Here is a 21,464-nt window from a genome sequence, read left to right as displayed (position 1 = left end):
GGCTTTCATTTGTTAGATGGTAAAAGACAAAGAAATAATTTAACTGTATCTATGTATCTGTAAGAAATTTGATAACATTTTAGAACTAGAAAAATAGATTGGTAGATACTTAGATTCACTTGAGAAATATTTTTTACACTTTAAAAAAGACTGAGCCAGAGATAAACCTGCTAAAATCCTAGCCGTACAAGCAAAAAGACCTTCACTGGCCCCAGACTTAAGTGTCGTAGGCAGTTTCCAGCCCCTGTTGGGTATCCATCCCTCCTGGGAGATGCTTTTCTAAACCTAATAAGTGAATGATGCACAGACGAACCCCTGCAATTACTACTCTGAGAGAATTCACATTTGCTTTCTGAAGATTCCTGTCGCCCTCAGTGTTCTTACAGGACAACTGTTCTCACACACTAACATGGCTCTTTTTTTTTGTCTAGGCAATTGTTAGTTACGGAATCAAACTGGCCAACTGGCTGGGATCTCTGTGAACCGAACGCAGGTGGGACATCTCCTTTGTGACTCTCACTTTGAAAGGTGCCCTGAGGGTAACAGGCTGATGTGGGACCATGTTAAACTGCTTTGAGGCAGCGCCTGGGAACACGGTGACACCAAGGAGGGCAGAACACAACCTCAGAGGTAAATCTCTCCTCTTCACCTTATCCCCTCCTCCTGTCCACATTCTAATTCTGAGAAAACCCTTCAGTAGCTTCCTAAACTTTCAACCAGCATGGTTCTCACCAGGCATCTAGGCTCGGAGGCTGTCCTGCATTCCCCTGATCGCCTTCAGAGTGAGCTCTGCACAGAATACGGAGGACAGGACACTGCACGGAGCTACACCTGGCCCCTTGGAAGCCTGTGTGCACAGGTCCCTTTCTACATGGAGTCACGTGTGACATGGATCAACTCATAACCCTACAAAGCAACAGCACCATCAAAGTGCAATATCGTAACCACCGAATTTGTGTCTGCAACTCGTTAAAAAGAAGCTGTGTTCTACCTTCGCTTTCTACAGAAGCAGACTTCATGTCCATCCTGATATTTTCACCCTAAATTTAGTGCACTGTTTACCTAACGGAAAGATTATCCAGCGCATAGCTGCCTTTATTCTTTAGAATGTGCTTTTCTTCAATATAAATAGTGGCAAGATTACTATTTAGAAATGATCTTCCTTAGTTTGCAGAGCCCAAAAGCTAGTGGGCTTGTCCTTATACCTTATCTTTGCGTCCGAGGTTGAATTACACATCTCAGTGAACCTCTCCACTGACAAGAAGCAAGAACACGGTGATGGGCTGACGAGGGCTCAGTGCGCTTGCACACGTGCCATGACTGTTCTCGGGACACGTCTTTGCAGAGGGACGTCTGACTGTAGATCCGCGTCCGCAGAGGCTCCCTGGTCCCGGTCGCATGTGAATCTTCACTTGGCTACGCTGGGGTCCATGTGCTCCTTTCCCTCATGCCTCTCAGTGGGAGGTGGAAACGGAGAGGGGGGGGAGTGCCTCAGCCCCTCCCTCGGCTCCAGCATCCCTGCCAAGTTAGCACCACGTGTGGCTGCAGGGATTACAACACAGCAGCCCTTTTTTCTATTTCATTCAGAAATAACTGACGTCCATTACTGTATACGTTCAGTATACGCTTAAGGCGTTCAGCCTGATGGTTTGATTCACACACGTTGTGAAATGATCACAGTAGGGTTAGCTAACATCCCTTGCCTCATATAGATACAATAAAAAGGAAAGAAAGAAGAAAAGAGGAAAAATACTTTCTCCTTGTGATGAGGACTCTTGGGATCTACCCTCTTTTCAACTTTCATATATAACAGAGCAGTGTTCATTCTGTTTATCATGTTGGACGTCACTTCCCTGGAACTTTTTTATCTTCTAACTGGAAGTTTGAGCCTTTTGACCACCTTCATCCAACCCCCCTCCTTCCACCCACTACCTCTGGTGACCACAAGTCTGATCTCTTTTTCTATGAGTTTGGTGTTTTGTTTTGTTTAGATTCCACATATAAGTGAGATCGTAGGTATTTGTCTTTCTCTGACTTATTTCACTGAGCATAATGTCCTCAGGGTTCTTCTATGCTATCGCAGATGACAAGGTTTCCTTCCTTTACATGGCTGAAAATAGTCCATGAAATAGATATACCACCCCTTGTGTGCCCATTCGTCCTTTACGTGGCTGAGAAGACGCCATGATATCTATACACCACTCCTTCTGTGCCCAGTCATCTGCCGGCAGACACAGGCATTTCCACACAGGCTGTTGGGAACACGGGGTGCGGCAGACACACTTTCTGAGGGAGAGGGTTCGTCTCCCTGGCGCATGCGCCTAGGCGTGGAGCTGCTGGACGGCGTGGGAGGCCTGTTTGTAACGCCTGAGGCGCCCCGCGCTGTTCTCCACGTGGCTGTGCCCCTTTACAACCTCGCTGTGGGGACGGCCATCATCCAGGACGGGCCCACAGAACTGGGGTGAGCGGTGGGGTAGGAGCCCCCCCCCCACGAGGCCTGCGGACGGACGGGAGCTCTGCTGACAGGCACGTGGAACCAATGAGACCCCCGCCCCGGGGCGGCCGGTGTCCTCCCGCCGGGCGGCCCGGGGCCCGAGGCAGGCCTGTTCCCAACGGCCACGGGGTCCCCGCTCTGCTTTGACGCCATCAGGAGGACGGCCCGGGAAGATGCGGCCACACTGCTGCGCCCAGCATGGCGTTTACACCGAGTCACCCCCGTGACCCAACGGAGGGTCCTTTCAAAGTCTTCAGGGGCAAACAACCTTGAAAATGGTGAGGAATGCGCTGCTCGTTCAAACTAGGGCTTCTGTCCCCAGGAGCGGTGCAGCCCGGCTCCGGCACGTGCCAGACGGCGGCCCCCGACAGCAAGGGCCCAGGGCCACCCGCGACGCGGGAGGCGTTGTGCGAAGCCAGCTGCTCGCTCTTAAGGCCTGCGCATTGCTTCCCCCACTACAACGACCGTATGCTTGATCCGGAGTGACCAGTGACCCACCCACCGGGGAGGACCGCCCTCCCCGCCGCAGCCACAACGGAGAGCTCCCGCCGACGCGCCCAGAGATTCCTCACCGCGGAGGCTACAGCGAGCCTGAGTTCTCGCGAGCTCACGCGGCTCCGCCCCTCGCTCGGGGCAGCGGCTGGGAAGGAGGAGCGCGGGGCCCGCCCCGCCCCGGCCCTGCTGCTGCGCCTGCGCGGAGCGCCACGGACGCCGCGGGGCGGGGCCGCCCACCAGGCCAGGCCGGGCCGGGCGGGTCTCTGGAGGGGAGCGCACTCACCACCCCTGCCGGGGGCCACCGCGCTCTCGCGAAGCTCGTCAGCCCTGCGTCTGCTCAGAGGAAAGTGCAGGACGCCTCGCCTGCCAGCGGGTGCGCAGCCCCACCTCGCCCCGCGCCCGGGCTGTCTGATGGCGCCCGTCCCAGGCGCTGACCTCGGCCAGACTGGTCCACCACCGGCCTTTCCCGACCGGCAGCCCCGCCCCTCCACGACCCTGCGGGGCATCACCTCCTGGCGTGGTCCTCCACTGACCCCCCCCGGCCCCGGGACAGGGCGCTTTGCCGTGTTTTCTGCCTGGGTAAGAGTTTACTTGAGGAGAAGAAGGTCAGGTTCATGGTGGAGATAAAGTTTAATCATCTGTGGAGTTACCCGGCGGCTTGTCCAGTGTCTTCCAAAGTGCGCTTGGCTGATCCCCGGGACCCTTCAGTGAAGTTCACTTCTGATTATAGTCTAAAAGCATATGCTCGCCGTTATAAAAACTTCTTTGTCGTAGTGAAATTTTGACTTGAAAGGTACATTCATAGGGTAAAAATTTAGTTTCTAAAGTAAATTACTCTCAAATTAGTTTTTTAAGTAATTAGGGTTAGGTCCCCGGGTTGGGGGCTCTGCACCCCGTAGGTTGCTCACATTTTTCCTTTAAAAGGGAGAACCTGGGTATTATCCAAGTTTTGAAAAATATTAGAACACGAAGTCTGATCTTAACTATGTAAAATGCATTCACAGAAAAAACTGAAGGGAAACATAATAAAGAGTGAACACTGGATATTTCCAAAGGGAGCCATGGGTAATTTGTTATTTCCATGCTGTAAAATGTGCGTCATTCACTTTTATCCTAGAAAAAAAAAGAGTCCGTTTTTAAAATCTTATCAACTGTGTGAAGACCATTACAGATGGCACGCTGAACTTAGCAACCAAGTTACCAAGTAAAAATCCAGAAACATTTTCTATTAATGTGAAAAAAAATTTAAGAATCAATATTTTGGGAGGTTTCGAAAGTTCCTTGATTTGTATTTTCCTACCAATGCATACAGGTCTGAAGTTGTTCGTGTTGGAGCATTTTCACAGAACACGTAGTGAATTACTCAGGAGATGAGGTCGAAGCAGCCGCGAGCACAGGGTGCCTCGTATGCTGGAGCTGAAGGGTGGCGTTCCTGAGGTCTGGGACAGCAACCCGGGCAGGCGAAGAGGAGGGGGCACACAGGAAGTAAAATGGGCAACATATTGAAAATCGTTGAAGCTGCATGCTGGGAAAATCGGGTTCATTATACTGTTTTCTCTACTTTAGTGTATGCTTAAAAATGTCCATAATACATGTTTAAAAAATAAAGGCACAAAACTAACCACTCGGTGAGATACTATTCTCCACCTCTCAAAATGGCTATAAAAAAGATCAGTAACACCAAAAGTGGTCCAGATGTGGCACTCGGAGAACTCTCGAGCAAACCAAATCCGTTTAGGAGACAAACGCTCTTTATAGTGAAGCCTGCATTTTAAAACATGGATTGGATAGAAACTTTATGGGTTTTTTATCTATGCCACAGCCTAAATCTTTTCATGCCTCGACAAACACTCGTGTTTAAATCACGTGTACATTTATTTGGAGATGATTTTCCTGTGTGTGTGTGTGTGTGTGTGTGTAAAACTGATCACGCAAAATTCAAGTCCTCTCATCCTTTCTAGATGTGATTAATTTGGCTTAGACTGCAAACGGTATAAGACTAGCCCAAAACTTGTGATGGGCGGGCAACTTTGATGTAATTGTGACCTAAGCACCGCAAATCCTTGTCACCACAGTGTACACATCATAGACGTCCAGGTACCACTGTATACAGCGGAGATCTCTGTATTAACTTAACACTTAGGACCTGCAGACACAGAAAGAGTTCATATGTCTCAGCTCTGAGTGATGCACGTTTTCATATTTTTTAGTTCAGTTACTTAAAATGTAATAAGTCACCAGCAGTTTACGGAATTTGTTTTCTATTTAAAGAATGTTGCCTAAGAAATAAAGGAGATGGAGTCTAATGCTGAACTATGACAATTTTAAACCTCTTGTATAATTACACTACATCACAACCATTCGAGATCTGACAATTTATGTTGAACTATCGAGTTAAAATATTCTTTGAGCTCAGCCATTATGACTTTTTTCTAATCTTCTAACACTGTGTATACAGGTTTCATTTTCACAATCTTAAAAATGCATAAAATCACTAGAATGTTATCTTTAAAAAACATGTTGAAATAAAGCACTGAAGAGAGAAAACACAGATATAGATATGGATACAGATACAGAAACAGATAAAGATGTAGATAAGATATGGAGATGGAGATGGGAACCCGGGTGGGGATGGGGGTGAATTTGGAGGGAGACACAGAGAGAGACAGAGTCGGAGTGAAAACCCACATGACCACTGCCTAGATCCAGCCCCCCCCCCCCCCAGCAGAGCAAAGGAGCCGGAAACTCCCGCTGTGATTTGCCGGATCATGGCGACCTCCCTTCTCATGAAAAGTAACCGCAATGCAGATTTACAACACCAGTTTGTTTGCCTGGTTTGTTACTTTATATAAATAGATTCATACTGTATATATTCTCTGGTGTGTGTCTGCCTTCCTTATTTCAACATTCAGTTTGTGATTCACCCCACTGCTGAATGTAGCTATTGTTCATTCTGTTTCAGTGCTTTTTTAGACCTCACTGCATGCAGATCCCACAAAATGCATATCCATTTTGCTGTAACGGACTTTTGAGTTATTTCCAATCAGGAGCTACTACAAACGCCGTTGCTAGGAATATTCTTGAACAAGTCTCTCGCTGCCCTGTGGATGCATTTCTGTGGGGTGTATATGCAAAGGGGAGACATTTTTTGCAGGTAATACCAAACTTTTTCTGAAAGTGGTCCCTGTTAAAAGAAAGAGCAACTCGGGCTTACAGACCCAGAAGAACCGGGACACTCGTTTGAGAATTGACTTTACAAGCTAACCCGAGTGTAACTTAAGAAGCAAACTTTTCCTTTACGAGTACATTTTTCCATTGAAATGCATCACTATGAAAGAGAGGTTCTTATACTGTCTCAGCGTGGATGTGATTCAGTTCTCTGCTACACTCTGAAACCCGCGGAGGTTTGTAATAGGGCAAACGACGTCTTCGGGCATGCTTTCCTTTCCAGATGTTGAGAGAGAGAGGCGTGAAACCACACGGATACGCGAGGTGTCTGCAGTAACAAGACTTATGTTTAAGTCCACACATCCAAACGGCTGCCGTCCTTTAAACTGGCCATTTTGGGGAAACAAGAGGAGACTCTCGATTAAGTAACGATGGGCGCAGCCTCCGGGCGGGCACTGAGAGGGCCGGCAGCCCACACCCCCTCCCAGCGCCCGGGCCTGCAGGGCTGAGCCTTGAGCCCGCTGGGTAAACCCTTCCGTGGCTCCCCTGTCTTCCAGGTCCAAGTCTGAGTGCTTTGTGCCCGGCCCACAAAGCCCCTGCAGCTCCTCTCCGGACCGCCAAGAAGACCCTTTCCATCCCCGCTCTCTGCACAAAGTGCCATGTGCCCCTTCCAAGGGAGTTACAGATACTCGTTGATCTTTGGCCTGTGCGGTGGGCGCCGTTGTTCACGGCCCCCTCTTGACAGATGAGGAAACTGAAGCACTAGGAGGAAGACGCCTCTGGTGACAGGCGGGGACGGGGCGGGGCACCCCAGCCCGTTCGACGTGGGCCAGGCTTCGCTCCTACGCACGCGCGCCGCCCGCCCCTGCCCCGCCCCTGCCCCGCCCCTCGGCCCCCTTGATCCTGCGAGGCTGGCACCGCCCCCCCGGCCCCGCAGCTGGTCTCCCTGGACCCTCCTCACGCCTCTTCTTGTCCACCTGTGGTCCTCTTTGAGCCACCACCGTACTTTATCCTTTTTTTAACGTGGATATTTTACCGAAAGTATTATTTTTCATGTGTGTCCTCTACTAGGGTGAGAATTCATTGAGAGATAAAGTGAAACTGTAGTCGTCGTTTTTTATCCCACGAGGCTGACATGGTGTTTGGATCACATCAGCAATTCAGTAGATTTTGGCTGATTGGTCGGTTGATTTGCCGGAAAGGAGGGGAGACAAGATGAAGGGAAGGGGAGGCCGGCTGGGGTGGGGACCAGTGGGAGTGAGTCGGAAACGCACGGGCCGGAGCTGCAGTCTGAGCGCGTGTTAGCTGCTGTGCAGGTAGCTGACTCCCCCCAAAACCTTGTTTCCGAATTTGTTCACTAAGCATAAACATGACTATTTTTGCGCAGTAATTATGAGAACTAGAGATGTATGTAAAGTGGCCTGCACACGATAAACACACTATGTGGCCACTATGCTTAACGACCTTTATGCTCATAGCAGCATTTTCTTTACTCCCTGGTAACTTGTACCCTGCCTGACATAAAATCAGTCATTCTCACTTTCAGGAAAGGCCACCTGAAGAACGGAGGCAGCGTTGACTCCTCCCGAGGCCGCTCCTTTCCCAGCTTTGAAGTCAAAGGACCACAGCAAATGTGCATCACAGAGACTGCGAGGTTAATCATTAAAATCACTGCAGGAATTCTGAGCAATTTCCGAGCACCGGCTACAGGTGCAAAGGAGGCAATTTTTTAGACAGCGTAGGCCTGTTATTTTAGAGCACAAGTATTTCTGGGATTATGACAAACCAAATAGAACAGCATTTGCCAGGGACTTTCCAAATGACAAGTTTGCACCAGTGACAGCTAGACACGCGAGTCACAGATCCTGGGTATGGTCGATGGGCTGTGCGTGAAGTGGGGGCGGCCCCTACTCTTTAATGAGTACTTTATAAAGCCTCCTTTTGCATGCACTCAGCATCCAAGGGAACGCCACTTTCTGAATTGTTTGTGACCAGACCCACACGAGGATGAGCATCAGGAGCTGGTGGGAGGTCAAGAGGTAGAAGACAGACGGGGGGCCCGGCCGGTCGGCCCCCAGGGGCAGGGCCTGGACGCCGCGGTCCCCCCAGAGCCCTGGGGACAGGGACACCGGGGGGTGAGGACCTCAACCAGAGCGAACTCAGGTAACGCGAGAAGACCGCGGCCGCAGAGGTCAACCTGTGTGAGCAGAGAGTCCGGAGGCGGGCTGGGCGGGGACCGAAGGGTCATTGTCGCGGAGGAGGGTCACCCCAGGCAACCAGAGGCCGGAGGGAACAGGCAGCTTGGTGGACGCAGGGGTGGAAGCAAGTGGACGTCTTCTCTGCTCAGTGAACGAGAAAACGAAGCCACCAGCTGAGAATGAGGGGTTGACGATTTGAAGGAAGAGGCAGAGGTGTAAAGCCTTCATCTGGAGAAACGCGATCTGATCCCTCGTGCGTGCGTGCGAAGCCCCGGAAGGGGCGGCTGCCACGCTCGGCGCCGGTGGCGGCCGGGCGCGGGCTGGGGCTCTGGCCGAAGGGGGGGCACGCCGGTGCAAGGAGGGCAGAGGCCTGAACGACAGGAGGAGGAGGGACGGTGGCGGTGCGGCCGCTCAAGCGGGCAGGAGGCAGGAGAGGACGCGGGGACGGTGGGCCGCAGTGAGAGGCCACAGGGTCCCTGGCGTTCGGGTCCCGGGGGTCACAGAACTCCCGGGCTGGGGCATCTTGGGCGACATGTGCTGGGGAGACAGACGGGCGGATGGGAGCGCGGGGAGGGGGCTGACATGACCTGGGTGACGGGGGTGTCCCGGCAGGTGGCCTGGACGCAGGATCACGGGGGACCCGGGAGCCCCGACAGCGAGTCAGCACCCGTGTGGACCCTGAAGCCGGCAGGAACGGCCAGCGCTGCGGACGGAGAAGGAGGAACGATGGTCCAGGCTGTAAAGTCTTCCAGGACCGGAGCTGCCTGACCAGAGGATTCACAGGAAGTGGAGTAATTGGATGGCAAAGTTCGAAGCTTGGGGCTCGGAGAGCGGCGAGAGGGACGCTCATCCGACAGTGGAAAGACGAGCGAGCGAGGGGAAATCGCCAACATTTACCAAACGCGGTGACCCGGCCCTGGCGCAGCAGCCCCTGAACCCACGGGGCTCGACAGTCCTCAGGGCCTTCCGCACCCCTCCCTTCTGAGCGCGACCAAAGCTGGGTGTCAGTGTCCGAATCGACCGACCGCGGGATGGCGACCCCTTCAGGCACCCCGGAGAACCGATGGATCTACCCGCTTATTCCACAATCAACCCCGAAGTCCCCCAGTGCGTCCAGTGCCGCTGAAAGCCAGGGACAGGGCAGTAAACGATAAAGGACTCACCTCCTGCGCGCAGAAGCCACACGCGGAAATGTCAGGACAAAAATGCCCAAGTAAGGTAAACTCAGGTTGTGATGATTCGTACAGGGAAGAAGTGATGCAAGGAACCCCGGAGGAGAGCAGCACGTGGCCTCACTTACGCAGGGTCCTCAGGGAGGGGCCGTCCTCCCCGGACAGCAGAGGTGCCACGTTTACACCGGCTGCTAAAATACAGCAGACGATCAACAAATTAACACTGTGTTGATAATGTTATAAAATGCTTCCTGGTTCCCTGCTTGTGTGGTGTTTTATAGTTCAGTAAACTTTTAAAGGCCACCAAAAGCGAACATACGGTTAGCATCCTTTCACGTGTGTGAAAGTGAGATGGAAAATGAACCTTGAGGCAGGGGTGGTGTGGCGCCCAAGGTCCCACGGTGACAGCCTGAGCTGGGCTTAGATCCCGTGTCCAGTTCATGGGGGCCCCGGCGCTCTCTCTTGCGTCCTCGTGTCCTGTGCGGTGTCTAAGCCCAGACCACTGGGGACATCCCTGAGGACTTCGACAGGCAACGCCGCTGAAAGCTGGGAGAGGTGAGAGAGCCCTCGACAAGCCCGACGGCCATCCGTCCGTCGCCGTGTCACTTAGCTTTCCTCCTCTCTGCCCCACCGAGGGGCTCCCTGTAGGGGCACAGCCTCAGCCCGGGGAGGACCGGTGACAAGTGACGGCCGGAGGGAGACAGCGCCAGGGTTAGCGACTCGAGCTCCCCGTGCCTGGTTATTTCACTTTGTCCAAGTGCGTAGTGTGTCCTTAGCAGACGGTCCTGTGTAAGTGTCTCTCTCTTCCTAAGTCCCAAAGGGCTTGGAGCCGCTGTGCTCAGTGACACAGACCTAGGACCAGAGGGCAGAGCGTGCATTTTCCTTTCACGGAACTCAGCCACACGTCGTCATCTCCAGCCCCCAGGAGATGCCCAAGCCCAAAGCCCCCGTCCTACTTATTTTCTTCCCGACTCCCTTCTTGCCGGCTGCATCTGGTCACACCCTTGGTTTGCATGAGCCCTTCGTGAGCTGTGTGTGGTCAGGGTTTCGTTCCTTCCATTAATGAGACCTCCCCGCAGCCAGCACTTGGCAGACAGGAAGCGTCCGCTCCCCCAGAAAGACCTCAGGATGAACGGCTCCCCACCTGACCCCGACACAGCCACACGCCTCCCAGACTCGAGCGCCGTTGCCCGGTTACCTGAGCGAAGGGTATCTCAGAGGACGTCAGGAGAGTTGGTTATCGGAGCAAAACAGGACAAAACGGCCCCAGGGATGTCAGTGGTTCTGGGGCAGAGAGAGGGAGAGAAGCCCTGTTCCTACCAGGCCCTCCCACCGGTAAAAACAAGCCATTACACACAAAAAACAAGCCGATGAGGACTCTGAGAGGTGAAAGGAGGAAGGGGTTCGGCCCAGGAGCTCAGGACCCGAGGGCAGCACGGCAGGAGGCCCCAGGGTCCCCTCGCTGCCTCCCAAGACTCTGAGAAAGGCTGCTGCTGAGGCCTGCAGTCCAGGACCACCGGCAGCACAAAAGGAATTCCAGGAAAGGCCGGTTTCTCGCGGCCAAGAACCTGGAAGGGGGTGGCCAAACGACGGAAAACCGTTTGGGAAACGTGTCCTCCAGGGCGGGCAAACACCAACAGAGGACACACCGCTTTCTCCCTGTCCATCTCGGCGTTTCCAGTTGGCCAAAAGGGCATTTGATCTTCCACATCCCATCCTGCCTGTGGGGCTGGGAGGGGCCACAGGACTGAGCAGGGAGCAGGCTTCCTTCCCCAGCAGGGCCCTGTCCCTGGGCCCCTCCCGTGCAGGGGCCCCTTCTGCATCCTCAGCCGCCCCAGAGGGGTCGGGGCACCAGTCACCCCAGACAGACCAACCAGACCAAACGAAGGCCACAGGGGCTCTGAGCTTAAACTGTCCTCGGAGCCGCAGCCAAGGACCTACTCAGGACCTGCAGGAATGCAGGGCTTGGGCAGGACCCAGAGTCTCCTAGGATCACTGACAAAATTCCAGGGAACAATCCAAATCCACCTGTCACACAAGAACCAAGAAACATCCCAAACCGAGGGAGAAAGGACGACCGACAGAGGCCGACACAGGGAAGAGTCCGACGTGGGGGGCAGCTGAGGAGAGATTCCAAGTTGTCACCCTGAAAGCGCTTCACGGGCAAAAGCTCAAATCCTTCGGAAACTGCTGAGAGGTAGAGGTGGAAATTCTAGAAACGAAGGAAGAGAAGTTCTGAGTGGAAATTAGAAAGCCGAAAAGGGCAGCCCGCAAGGTAAAAGCACACCGAGTGGGCCGAGTAGCAGCACGGAGGTGACAGAGGGTAGAACCACTGGACTTCGTGACAGATCAATAGTATTTGCCCATCTGCTCAAAGGAGAGAGAACAAACAGAGAAAATGGAGAGAGTCTCGGGAACCAGAGAGGAAACAGCAAAAGGTCCAACGTCCATAGTATCCGGGCCCCAGAAGGAGAGGAGGAGAGTGGGGTAACGGTGCAAACTCCCCAAGTGTGAAAAGTGAAAGACATAAACCTACATTTGCAAAAGGCTGAGAAAACCTGAAATCGGAGGAATGCGTGGAAACCAGTGCCAGGACAGATCCCGTTATCAGTTTATATCACGTTAAACTGCTGAAAACAAAAAGCAAAGAAAAGAGTCCAAAAAGCCACCAGAGGGAAACACCAATTGGCACGAGAGCAGATTTCTGACCCGAAGTCCTGGAGGCCAAGGGAAGCTGCACAGCCTCCTGTAATCGCTGAGAGAAAAGACTGGAGACTACAATTTCTGTTATCTGCCAAAATGTCTTTCAGGAATGAAGGGGGCTTGGAAGAAAACTCCGAGCACGTGCTGCTAGCAAACCAGTCCCTCGAGAGTGGACACCGGAAGTTCCCCAGGCAGAAGGGAAACGGTATTAAGAAATACTCAGAGCTTTAGGAGGAGGAGGTGAACCTCAGAATGGGTAAAAATGGAGGTAAATGGAGTAGACACTTCTTCTTGTGATTAACCTAAATCATACTTAATAATAGAGGCAAATTTTATCAAACCATCTGCCAGGTTGAAGTAACACCTGTGAGAATTGCATTGAAAGAGTGAGTGAGTCAAGGGGCCTGAGTAGGAGTGTGGCTTCCCCACTTCCCTGGAATTGGTAAATTGTCGCCTCTGGCTGTGGCTGAGATAGCTGACCCGTGCAGATCGTGAGACTTGACGGGCACCCCTGACAAAGACGTACGAGACAAAATCCTAAAAGTCACTCGGAAGAAATCAAGAGGAATTGATAAATTAGGCTTAGTCAAGATTAAGAACTTTTTTCTCTGTCAAAGACCCTGTGAAAAGCAGTAAAAGACAGGATAACAATTTGGGGAAAATATTTGTCACAAATGTTAGTATCTCGAATAGATGAAGGACACTCAAAGCTCAACAGTAAAAACATAACTAATCCGATTAGACAATTGGTAGAAGATATGAAAACAACAATTCGGCAAAGACAGATATGCACATGACGAGATGTCCCACATCACTAGCTATCGTGGAAATAAAACCAAAGTGAGGTTCCCTACGAACGCGTTAGAACAGCTAGAACACACGCCTGTGAGGACGTGGAGAGGCTGGGCCCTCACGCATCGCTGGTGGGAAAGTCTAGTGGCGCAGCCCCTCTGGAAACAGTGTGGTGGCTTCTTATCAAACTACCAGGCTGTCCAGCAATGGTGCTCCTGGAGAAATGAAAACTTTTATATCCACACAAAATCTGTACCTGACTGTTTATAGCAACTTTACCTGCAATAGCTGAAAACGGGAACAACCCAGATGTCCTTCGATGGGTGAATGATTAAACACGCCGTGGTCCGTCTATACTGCGGAATTCACTCAGCCACGGAGGAGGGTGAGCCACTGGTACATAGACTAGCTTGGGTGGATCCCCAGGGAATTGTGCTGAGTGAAAAAAGCCTGGTCGCAGCAGATTACACACTGTGTGATTCTATCCCTAAAACTTTCCCGAAACGGCAAACGTATGGAGATGGAGAACGTGTCAGTGACGGCAGTGGGCCAGGGTAGGGGCAGGCAGAGTGCGGGGTGCGTATGTAGAGAACACAGTGACGGGAGGCCGGGTCCCTTCACGACGGAACGTCTGTGTCTACACGGTACTGATGTCAGCATCCTGGTCGTGACACAGTACCTCAGTTTTGCAGGAGGTCACCTTTGGAGGAAACCGAGCCAAGTGTCCACGGGAACTTTCTGTATTATTTTTACAACTGCATGTGAATCGACGATTATGCAAACTATTTAAGAAAAAAGCTAGACCCGAATTTAATCCCAACTTAATAAAATTAATGAACCAAAAGGTTCTAATGCCAGGAAACATCTGGCTAGTATTTGCATCTTCTGTTAAAATTTGAATGCTTAAATTAATTTTCAAGCTGGTTGTATATAGCAACACATTAAGACTTGATTGCTGTTTAGAAAACTACATTTTGTTTATAGTTTTTTATATTAATAACTCATCCACTTGGGCAATATGCCACATGAAAGTTACACCTACAAGACGACACTTAGAACAAGGATGGAAACAGTTATATGTATCAAACTGTGCTTAGGGTGGTCAGTAGAATAAATATTGGGGTCTGAATTTCTTTTTTACAAGAGAAACACTTTAAATAAAATACGAAATTTAATTCGATTTGGAAAATAGGTATCTTTTCAGTAAGATCCGTGCTGTTTAAAGCAAGAGTAAGGTTTCACTGGAAGGATTTTTTCCTGCTTTGGCCCCATGATATTCCGTTGAAAGCACGATACACAGTATGTGGCAGTCTCGGAATGCAACGTGCCATTTCTTTAAGCGACATGCGTACGGGACAAGGATTTGGCTAGTTGACAGTGAACCGAGGTAACAGTCAGTATAGTTTTGTTTATAGATGGAAGCAGAAAACTTAAAGTGATCATTCGGTTGATGGAGTTTAATTCGTGTCTGAGGCTCAAGTTTAGCTCTGGTCACTCCTTCAACCTCATTGGTCAAGAGTGGCTATACTTGGGGTTACACCATCCTCAGGCCCAGGGGTGGACAGACAGGGGCTCACCCTCAAGTGCCCAGCGTTTCCAAGCTCATGTCAGCAAGTTGTGTCACACACACACACACGCACACACACACGCATACACACACACACACACACACACACACAAAGTCATCTCAGCCGACTTTCCCCTTCCAGCCAGCTCCACCAACCATTTGAAGACCATGGCTACCGTAATTGAAAAGAACAGACTGGATATATCAACTCAATGGGTTTTTATCCTAAACTGAGCAGTTAGCCTCTTGTAGGTAAAAAGAAAGCTATTTTTATATATAACTGTTGTATAACTGTTACTGTTGACTCTTTTTCATAACATCTTTGTCCAGGAGGAGTCAAACACTCAAGGAGAACAATCCATAGCAAGTTACATGCAAATCCAGCTGGCGAGTCTCACTGATTAACCAGGACCTCACCAAGGAAGTTTCCTCAGCTTAGCAGCCAAGATTTAAAAAGGAAAAATATGTATACATAACACAAATTCTTGCAGTATAGAATAAATATTATTTTAAAAATAATTTAGAATTTACCCCTTTAGCTGCACTCCCAAATGCATTAACTTTGAACCAAAATCATTAAACCTTCCAAAGTGATACATAAGCTAAAGATAATAGGAATTGGGGTGATCTGTAATCCTATGCATCAGGGGATTTTTCCTGAGTTTTTAGGATACACTGACTTGGAAAGAAAGGAGAAGAGCCACCCAAAGAAGCATTTTCACATTTAGACCCAACTTGTCTGTTGGCTTTTCTATCCAGCATTCGTTCTTGATATTTTACCTTTAAGACAAAGATATTTTTGACCACTTCAGGCCCCTCTGTGAGTTTTTGCCCCTGCACCCTCTCGCGCCCCACCACTTCGTGTTATCATAAGAGGTGAAACAAGCGAAGTCATTGATGAGGTGTCTGGACACCCTCCCTCTGTCCACGAGTGCATCTCAGTGCTCAACCCCTGCTCAGGAGAAGCCGACGGACAGAGACGGGGTGCTTTGCTGGGGTCACCGGCTGCTCTCAGTGTTTGGAAGCAGCATGGGTCCCAAGACCGTCTTCTGATATTCGCCGCCGAGCCCACGGTTATTCTACACGGAAAATATTCACATGGCGCCTTGGCTTTGGGGTCTGGGAGCACCCGGGAGGGGTCTGTCCCCACCACCAGGCGTCTGCGGCACAGGTGACGTGACGGCCCAGCGAGGACGCATCCCACACCCTGGGTCTTGAAGACGATGGAAAAATGGTCAAAACTCCCATAAGTTGCAAGGAACGCTACTTTTCCTTTTAATTTCCCCACCCATTCTTCAAAGGGAGATGCTGGTGATGACCTGACCAGAAAGGATGCCGAAACCTCAGGGGTCCCCAGGGCCAGGCAGGCAGCAGGCGCCAGTGAGGGAGGTTGGAGGGACACCCCGGGAAGGTCAGGGCCTCAGGGGCCGGGAGCGCACTCCGCTCTGAAAACTCTTTCAGTGACGTTTCGTAACAGTGTAGAGTCCAAGCAAATCGTGACTCCGAACAAGATTTCATATGTGGCCCTCACACGACCACATCTTGATCCGTTTTAAGCAAAAACAGAGCAGAGAACAATTTCACTCCCTTCGTTCACTCTCCCCACGAGGCAGCCCTGTATCCGCACCGGCGCTTTCACATTGAATCCGAACAAAGTCTATCGCAGCCCCCCTCCTACTGACGCGGAAACCCAGGCTCAGAGGGAGGTGCGTGGCCTCGGTCCTGCAGCGGGCAAGCAAGACTTCACCCAGCTCGGCCTCCACGTTCTGGGCTTTTAGTGCTCCGCCCTCAGCTCCACAAGGAGCAGCGTCAGAGCAGGTAGCGTGGGCCTCAGCCAGCACAGGACTCAGCGGCCCGCAGGCACTGACTGCTGCTTTTAAGGGGGACAGTCTCAGCGGGGCACTGGGTCCGGGGGGTCCTGAACCGGAACCAGCTGGCACTGAGCTCCCACCCCCAGCCCGGCTGCCTGGAAGTCAGGCACGGATTTATCCCTCAGCATCTGATGCACACAGGTGAGGGCCTTGCTCCAGGGCAGCCCCTGGACCCGCTGCCACCTGGCCATGACCTCTGCACCCTCTGAAGAGCTGTGGGTACGGCCCGGACTGCTCCTGGAGCGCCACCCAGGATCAGCTTTGCATGATGCTTGGTGCATATGCTTTTCCAGCTCAACACTGAGTGCTGGAGTCCAGGGGACCCGGGATGGGGTCTGAGCTCTGCTCTCACTTGCTGTGCGACTTTGGACAATTTAGTCAAATACTTAAGATCTTGATGTTCTCAGGTAAAGTGGGCCTACTTATATTAACAACTTCCTTGGATTGTTGTAAGGGTGAAATGAGATAATGCTTATCGTTACTGGACCCAGTGCAGGTACAACCCAGAACAGGTACGTAGCTCAAAGAGGGTTTTCTGTAAACTTGATTCATAATAACGAGCATCAGTATTATTGATTTTATTTCACAGCACATTCGGATCAAAGCCAGTCTAATTTAAGACCTATCTGCATCTATTCCGTTTCGTAAGTAAAAGAAAAGAAACCTGAACTGTATTAAGCACCTCACGGAATGGTGGTATCAGACATAAAAATGATTAATGCAGCTAGTTCTTGTTTTCGCGCCGCAAATCTTAAGTTTGCACCCTCAGGCCTCAGCACCCTCTGTTCCGACAACGTTTGCTCCTTGACAGGTATACGCCCATCACCCCAGCCCCTACCGCTGCTGCCGTGTCAGCTTCTCCCCGTGTGTCCGTCTGTGTCCAAATGTCCCTCTTCTTATAAAGACACCAGGCATATTGGGTTAGATCCTACATGACCCAGAAAGACCTCATCTTAACTTGATTACGTCTGCAAAGACCCTGTTTCCACCAAGGTCCCAACACAGTATCGGCATTAGGACGGGCTCACACATCGTCCTGGGGTCACAGCTCGACCCCCAAGAAGCAGACGCCCGACCCCTCTTGGCCTCTGGAAACTGTCATTTCCCCTGAAGTGTACCTTGTTAGGTGTTGATACAGCCATGCCTGCTTTCTTCTTTTATTATTAATGTCGCATGGCCTATCTTTTCCCATCTGTTAACTTTCACACGCCCTGGTCGTTGTATTTGGAGTGAATTTCTCAGTATTAACTTGCAGGCTTTACAATGATGAAAGTTTATTCATCATTCATCAGACGCCTGGCCGGGGCCTGGCTGGGGCGTTGCTCCGTGGGCTCCACACAGCATAGGGCACGTGGCCATCAGCATGAGAGAGCCCGGAGACACACAGGCCACTTCTCTGCACGGTGCCCGGCTGATGCACGCGCGTCCGAACAGCAACAAGGTTGGATGGTCTCATCCCTGTCCCGTTGGCTGCAGAGCAGCTGCTCTGTTCCCCACGTCGTCTCCATCCTGGGGTCCGGGCTGAAGGGGCAGCCTCTCCCGACACCTACATGCCACCGCTTCAGGCCTGGATGTTGCAGCGAGCTGACATCTCACCTCCTGCCCCGCACCCGGACGTCTGTATCCAGCTTCTCGGGATACTTCCAGGGCCGTTGGCCCTCCGTGCTCTCCAGGCCTGGTCGGTGTGTCGGGCAGCCCTCCTCTGTGGGGGGGAGCTTGGCGGCTTCTCCGAGAATCCTCTGCAGGTCTCTCTCCCCTGCTGTTCGCTGGATGTGAACAGACACGGCTCTGTTTCGGTGAGTGGCTGGATCTCTCTGCAGCAGCACGGGCAGGCTGTGGACCGTCTCCTGGTTTCCTGCTGAGGCTCCACCGGCCTGGCAGGCGGCCTTCCGCCCAGGAGACAGGACCCCGGACCAGGTGCCTCCTCACAAACCTGTACCTGCTCTGGGGAAGCCACTGGCAGCCTCGGCCCAGAACATTCTGGAAGCATGAGGAGAATTTCTTGTAGACAGCATATTGTTGGATTCTCTCTGTATCCTTTCTTGCCAATTCTGCCCTTGGTTGGTACCCTCAGGACCCCTAAGGGCTGTCATCGACGTGTAGGGTTCGATGTGCCATTTCCCCTGTTTCTCATTCCTTGGTTTGCCTTTTCTTGCCTTTCTGTGGGTCACAAGAACACTTACACGATTCCGTTTTGATTTATTCATACTGCTCTTGAGTGTGTGTTAATTGCTTTAGGTGTCACTGTACGCGTAACAGATCGCGCCCCCTGGCATCCATCTTTCACCACCAAGGTGAAGTGTAGACACTAGGCTTCCACGTGGGCCCCATCCACTGGCCTCCGCACTTTCCCCAAACACTTGTCTTCAGTATCACCTCCACACAGCCAACTCGGCACCAGAGCAGGTGAAGTTAACAAACACGATTTAGGACCCCTGTGTTTACTCATTCCAATGGCTTTCTTCCCTTTCTGCTGTTACGAGCAGTCCGGTACTGCCGTACTGTTTAGAGAACTTTCTTTAGCTGTTCTTCAAGGGCTGGTTTGCTAGCAGTCGTTTCCCTAGGTTAGAGAAAACCTCAGTTGTTTCCCCTTCATTCCTGAAGGCTGTTTTCACTGGACATTGAACTCACGGTTCACATTTATGTTTTTCCGGTACTAAAAAAGGTTGTGTCAGTTGCTTCTGACGCCCACGGTTCTGGGCAAGAAGTCCGCTGTCATGGAAACGTGGATACTGTGTAGACACTGTTCCCTCTGCCAGCATCCACATCGTTTCATTCCTCTAGTCTTCAGCAGTTTAACGGGATCTGTCCTGGCACTGGTTTCCACGCATTCCTCCGATTTCAGGTTTTCTCAGCCTTTTGGAAATGTAGGTTTATGTCTTTCACTTTTCACACTTGGGGAGTTTGCACCGTTACCCCACTCTCCTCCTCTCCTTCTGGGGCCCGGATACTATGGACGTTGGACCTTTTGCTGTTTCCTCTCTGGTTCCCGAGACTCTCTCCATTTTCTCTGTTTGTTCTCTCTCCTTTGAGCAGATGGGCAAATACTATTGATCTGTCACTAAGTCCAGTGGTTCTACCCTCTGTCACCTCCGTGCTGCTACTCGGCCCACTCGGTGTGCTTTTACCTTGCGGGCTGCCCTTTTCGGCTTTCTAATTTCCACTCAGAACTTCTCTTCCTTTGTTTCTAGAATTTCCACCTCTACCTCTCAGCAGTTTCCGAAGGATTTGAGCTTGCCCGTGAAGCGCTTTCAGGGTGACAACTTGGAATCTCTCCTCAGCGGCCCCCCACGTCGGACTCTTCCCTGTGTCGGCCTCTGTCGGTCGTCCTTTCTCCCTCGGTTTGGGATGTTTCTTGGTTCTTGTGTGACAGGTGAATTTGCATTGTTCCCTGGAATTTTGTCAGTGGTCCTAGGAGTCTCTGGGTCCTGCCCAAGCCCTGCATTCCTGCAGGTCCTGAGTAGGTCCTTGGCTGCGGCTCCGAGGACAGTTTAAGCTCAGAGCCCCTGTGGCCTTCGTTTGGTCTGGTTGGTCTGTCTGGGGTGACTGGTGCCCCGACCCCTCTGGGGCAGCTGAGGATGCAGGAGGGGCCCCCGCACGGGAGGGGCCTCAGGGATTCTGGGACAAAGGACGCGTCCCAGGCCAACAAGTACTGCGGCTGCCTGGCTGTGGCTGTCCCTGAGGAGGGGACGTGTCCCGGGGTGAGTGGTAGCTTGTGGCTGACTGTGCGGCCTGCTGTGTGCAGGGGCCGGGGCAGGTCCTGCGCCGGGACCTGCAGAGCGCTGCCGGCTCTGGGCGCCCGTCGGAGGGTCTGCGAGGTCCCACGTGCCTCTCGGCGGGGAAGGGGTCTCCGCCCTGTGTAGACAAAGCGCTCGGAGGGCACCCGCTCTGACAGTGTCTCCGCTCGGGCCTCCCGGTGTCGGCAGGACGTCTCCCACTCCTCTGCCTGTGTCAGCATGAGCACGTCTGGGTCTCCTCCTTGGGGGGGGCCTGAGCCCCCTCCGTGCTGCTCCCCCAAACTGCGAAATCCCAGTGACCGAAACTCAGTGAATAATGATTTTGTCTCAGCAAAGTTGCTGCTTATGAGATATCACTGGTGGAAGCGAGGACCCACCCTGGAGGAGCAGGTGTTCTGGGTGTATTTTCTTTGCTAATTCGTACGTGTTTTAGCTGTTCTCCTGGGAAACCAGGACTCTGTGCCTCTGTCTCCCTCGTCCTCTCTGACTATCTGGAAACGCCCAAAGGAGCCGATTTACTGCCAGCAGAGGCTAAACGTACCGTCTGTGTGTGAATCGGGCAGGCATAGAAAAGACGGGTTTAAGTGTGTCTGGAAATACCAAGTCCCTGGACTGGTAACCTCAAAAAACAAGTAAAAGAAAAAAGCTGGGCTTCAATATTCATGTGAAGCTCTTGCCCTGCAAACCCTACAAATTATCATCCATTAAGTAACCACATGTGACGCAGCCCCAGGTCTGCTGGTCGGCGTAAGGCTCCTGCCGAACCACGGAAAATATAAGTGGCTGCCCGGCCACTGATGTGAAAGGGAGCGATGACATCACGTCCTGACTATTTTTCTGCTCCACCGAAACCTGTTTATTCCCATGTGACCTGGGGGGAGCGCTTTGCAGGCGGGGAGAAGAATCCACTCCTTTGAGCACATTTGATCAGTGCTTCCTCAAGCCAGGCTCCCCGCACAAGCAGCAAATCCAGTACAAAAGCCCAAGGAAAGTAACTTTAATCTTAATTGAGAAAAACTACAAAAAATGACCCCAGTCTCCTAACTCTTAAGATGTCCAATATGAGAAGGGTGCTAGCTAGTTTTCAGAAATGTACTGACTTTCCCCTGCAGTAAGGGGGTCTGTCAGGCTGGCGACGCTGCCAGTAAGAGGACCCACCCCCTTTGCTCCGCGCCGACCACCGTGATCTCTCGCCTCTGGAAGGCTGATGTCACCGTGGCCGACGCGAGCCCCTTCCCCGCCTCGCGGCTCTTGCAGAAGCAAAGGC

The 21,464-nt window shown here is 51.9% G+C and overlaps 1 protein-coding gene and 1 long non-coding RNA gene across 3 annotated transcripts in view; one reads left to right on the top strand and one right to left on the bottom strand.

Annotated features, from left to right (window-relative positions):
- The window catches only part of PPDPFL (pancreatic progenitor cell differentiation and proliferation factor like), a 153,174-nt gene that overhangs the window by 50,366 nt on the left and 81,344 nt on the right, over positions 1-21,464 (bottom strand). The gene's annotated exons all lie outside the window — the stretch shown is intronic.
- LOC136792852 (uncharacterized) lies at positions 3,226-4,645 on the top strand. Its single transcript, XR_010837366.1, has 2 exons — positions 3,226-3,568; positions 4,302-4,645. It is a non-coding gene; the product is annotated as an uncharacterized lncRNA (long non-coding RNA).

The sequence above is a fragment of the Kogia breviceps genome, chromosome 17 (assembly GCF_026419965.1).
Source record: "Kogia breviceps isolate mKogBre1 chromosome 17, mKogBre1 haplotype 1, whole genome shotgun sequence".
In the NCBI taxonomy this organism is placed as follows: Eukaryota; Metazoa; Chordata; class Mammalia; order Artiodactyla; family Physeteridae; genus Kogia; species Kogia breviceps.
This window is presented reverse-complemented; position numbering and strand designations above follow the sequence as displayed.